This window comes from Macaca nemestrina, chromosome 12 (assembly GCF_043159975.1).
Source record: "Macaca nemestrina isolate mMacNem1 chromosome 12, mMacNem.hap1, whole genome shotgun sequence".
In the NCBI taxonomy this organism is placed as follows: Eukaryota; Metazoa; Chordata; class Mammalia; order Primates; family Cercopithecidae; genus Macaca; species Macaca nemestrina.
Genome location: NC_092136.1, coordinates 70037854 through 70042369, shown reverse-complemented (window position 1 = coordinate 70042369; position 4516 = coordinate 70037854). Strand labels below are relative to the sequence as shown.

At 38.0% G+C, this 4516-nt stretch overlaps 1 pseudogene; it reads right to left on the bottom strand.

Moving 5' to 3' along the window:
- Nucleotides 1-1742: 1742 nt before the first annotated feature.
- LOC105468659 (olfactory receptor 51I2-like) lies at nt 1743-2780 on the bottom strand (annotated as a pseudogene).
- Between the last annotated feature and the right edge of the window lie 1736 nt (nt 2781-4516).

The window sequence follows — 4516 nt, the reverse complement described above, 5'->3', positions numbered from 1 at the left end:
ACCTGTAGTCCCAGCTACTCGGGAGGCTGAGGAGGAGAAATGCTTGAACCTGGGATATGGAGGTTGCAGTGAGCCAAGATCGTGCCTTTGCACTCCAGCCTGGGTGACAGAGCGAGACTCTGTCTCAAACACAAAAATAAAAAATAAAAAAAAAAACCCAATTTGTTTGCTGTATTGCTGTCAAAATTATTAATACTTTTTAGTATTCCAATTTTTATTTAACTTTTATTTCCATTTTAGGGGTACATGTGCAGGTTTGTTATATAGGTAAATTGTGTCACAAGAGTTTGGGGTTCAGATTATTTCATCACCCAAGTAATAAGCACAGTACCTGATAGGTAGTTCTCCAATCCTTACCCTCCTCGCACCCTCCATACTCATGTACACCCCACTGTCTGTTATTCTCTTCTTTGTGTCCATATATACTCGATGTTTAGCTTCCACTTACAAGTGAGAACATTCAATATTTGGCTTAATGTTCCTGTGTTACTTTGCTTGGGATAATGTCCTCCAGCTCCATCCATGTTGCTACAAAGAACATGATCTCGTTCTTTTTTATGGCTGTATAGTATTCCTTAGTGCATATGTACTACATTTTCTTTATCCAGTCTACTCTGTTGGGCATTTAGGTTGATTCCATGTCTTTAGTATTGTGAATAGTGCTGTGATGTAATATTCCAATATTCAATTTGGTAACTCTTTCAAATAGGTTTCTGGTTCTTTTTTCTGTTACATGAGCTTATTGTCCTTGTGTTCTTTAGTTTCAGGCACAGTCTATTCCAGTATCACCTAATGTTTTCCCTGCTCTATGCTTAGAATTAGCTATTTCTTCAAGGATTTCAGGTTATTTGTGGTGAGGAATATAATTAGAAATCAATGAGTGGGTGCTAGCTCTGCTCACTGCTCCCAGTGTCATTGCCTTTGGGCACTTTCAGTGGACAGGGATTGGAAATCTAGAGATACAATTTAAAATGCATCTACTAATATTTTTTTCATTAGGATGACAAATTTGTCATTCATTCTTGTTGTCTTAGACGGTAATAACAACGTCCTAAGCGATTTTCTAGCCTTCTTTTTCTACTCCACTTTCACCTTCTTAATCCATAATACAGTTAAGTCTGTGCAACCTTCTACAGTGCAATAGTCTTCCATGGCAGACTTTTAAGCAAAGAATGCAGGTTAGATGTCTCAATCAGGTCTTAAAGGTCCCAAGAGGTCTCTCCACTGCCAGTCATTTATTGCTTATCTCCTGTTGTTCTTCCAACACAGGCATTGTGCTGAATTACATCTGACTATTTGCTTTTCTACAAGTACACCAAATTATTCTAAATCATTTACAAAGTATTCTTTTTTTCTTTATTAGTTGGCTCCCCACTCCCTGTTTGACAACCCCCTATTTACCTTTCAGCTTCTTTCTCATCTGAATCCTTTCTTATTTCCTCTTGCAGGACCAGTAAACTCTCTTCTGAGTTCCCATAACACTTTGTGTGTGTCTATCACATTCTCATTACATATTACTATAATTGTGCATTTAAGGACTGTTGTCCCCCAGTGAATGACAAAGGCGATATGGTTCACTTTTAATATTTTTAGTGATGAGTACAGATTCTTGCGCAAGTAAACACCAAAGAAAATATCTGAGGTTAGTGAGTGTATAAAGGAATCAAGACTGTTCTTTACCTATCAGTCTGAGGGCATCCAATTGCTTGTCATACTCTTCATAATGCATCTGGGCAAGAGATTTGAGTAAGGGCTTTCTGGGCATAAGTATGACTGTTTGGCCATATTTTCCTTCCAGATCTTTAGGTTATTTTCTTATTTCATCAGCCTTGCCCCTTCCTTCTCAGTACTTTGAGCATGGCCTCCCTGATGGGCTTGGATTCATACTGTAGATGATGGGGTTGAGCACAGGAGGCACTATCAGATACACATAGGCAACTAGGGCATGCACAATGTGGGGTAGGTGCCTCCCAAAACGGTGGATCATAGACACACCTATGACTGGAATGTAGAAAACCAGGACAGCTAAGATATGAGACACACAGGTGTTGAGGGCCTGGATGCGTTCCCTGGGAGAGGCCAGCCCCATCACTGTATAAAGAATAAGTATATAGGACAGGACAATAAGCGAGGAGTCTACACCCACTGTGGACAGAACCACATAGAGCCCATAAAGGATGTTGACCGTGATGTCAGCACAGGCCCGTTTCATGACATCTGCATGGAAACAGAATGAATGAGACAAGAGGATCTTTCCAGGGCAGTAGTTCAATCGCTTCAGCAAGAAGGGAACGGGGAAGAGGGACACAGTGGCTCAAACCACAATGGCCAGCCCAATCCTGATGATGACATTATTTGTGAGGACAGCTGCATAGCGCAGGGGGGTGGAGATGCCACAAAGCGGTCAAAGGACATGGCCAGGAGCACTGAGGACTCCACCACAGAGAAGGAGTGCAGGAAGAATATCTGGACCAGGCAGGCATTGAAGCCAATGAGTCGATAGTCAAACCAGAGCACAGCCAAGGTGGTAGGCATTGTGGACAAGGTGAGGCCTGCATCGGTGAGTGCCAGCATGGACAGGAAGTAATACACGGGCTGATGCAGGCTGGGGGTCCTCTTCACAGCCAGGAGAATCAGGCAGTTCCCAGTGAGGGCCACAGTGTACATGGAGGAGAAGGGGATGGTGAGCCAGCCATGAATGGCCTCCAGCCCTGGGATGCCAATCATGAGAAAAGCAGGTGCTTGAAGGGGATGTTGACATAGGACTGGGAAGGGAGCATCCTAGGGAGGCAGCCAAGGGCTCTGGAGAGATGTGAGATCTTCAATTTGGGTAGAAAATAAGGAGAAAATACAAAATTATTGGAAGAACACCACCTCTGATACCAGGTGCCATTGGTTCATGCACCCTAGCAAATATGACAGATGTGAATCATATTTTAAAATGTACTTCCATCTAAATGAAAAGGGAGAATAACTGTAAATTAAGCTTATTGATGACAAAAGTTCTAGTTGATAGCATGTAACACTGGTTTCTTTTTATATTTAACAAAGTGATACTTTCTTTTAATATACATAGAGTGATCCTGACGAACTTAGTACAAAATGCTGTATTTTAAAGAGGAAACAGTGATCCCGTAGAAATAAATTGCAGATCTACCGTAGAAACCTGAGGGGTAGTAGGCATGGGCTTGTTTTTCTTCTTTTCTGGGATTCAGCTTCTACATTCCCAAACAAACAAGCAAATAAGAAAACAAAGGACAACAGTTTAAAGGTAGATCAAGAAAAGAGATGAAAAGCAGCCATCCAAATATCTTTAGCAGAGATTTAAAAACCCACCCAAAACAGGTCTGTGAGCTAAAGCAAATTTTATGATGATAGCTAGGTCTCCAGTTGTATCTAGTCAATGTAATCAGCTTACACTGAAGGTAAAAAATGACCAGGAACTGGAGGGTAGGGGAGTTAAGAAGTATTGTGTCTACTGGCCAGAAGATTGTGTATATTTTGTGAAATATTTTAAAAGAATACATAGAAAATTAAAGTTGCTGTTGTTGTCAGTTGAGTTATTATCTATTCTTTCTCTGTTATGCATTACTTTTTGAGTGAATATCAAGCCCTGATGGAACTGACTCCATTTAAAGATGAGTAAGAAACAGAGTAGTTCCCACATAGAATTTATGCAGACATATTTTATAAAAATTAAAAGGGATAAACTAAGTTAAACATATACTAAATACTCTTTGAAATAAAGAGTTACTAGAGGAAAGAGAAAAATGTTTTATATAAATTTTTAAAAATACTTAAAAAAGTTAAAGAAAACATGAACAAAATGAAATGTTGTAATACTAGAGTGTGAAAATGAGTTGATAATAGAGAAAATAAAAATCATAGACCAAAGAAAATAACCTGGGGCAAAAAATAGAAGCTACTCTAAAATTGAAAATATTCTTATTAGAAAAAGGTATACTGCTTAGAAACTCACTAATATGAAAAATAGAATTGAGAATAATCAAACAAAATGAAATTAAAGCAATGATAAAAGTCATTAGAGAAAATGTAATTGATATGCTGAATAAAACAGTGTAATCTCAAACACAATAGGTATTCCTGAAGAGGAGTAAAATAAGAATAAAAAAAGAAAAATATTCAAATATATAATAAAATATTTCTAAAAATTATAAAAAATCTAAATCTTTGTATCAACATGCTTATCTACCAGAAAATAAACACTAATGACTAGGCAAATATAGATATATTTAGGTATAATTATTACGTTGCAAGGATAAAAATCCTATAAATACCCTGATGTAGGCAACAAATCTTAAAATGAAAAAGTATCAGATGCAACCCAGAAATCTCTTAAGACCAATAGATCACAAAAAAGGGATTAGTGTGTACAGAAAAAAATGGATATGTAAAAAACATCCATTTTTTACATCCAAATGTGTAAAAAAATGGATGGAATATAAACATTCTTTTTTTTTTTGAGACAGAGTTTTGCTCTTGCTGCCCAGGCTGG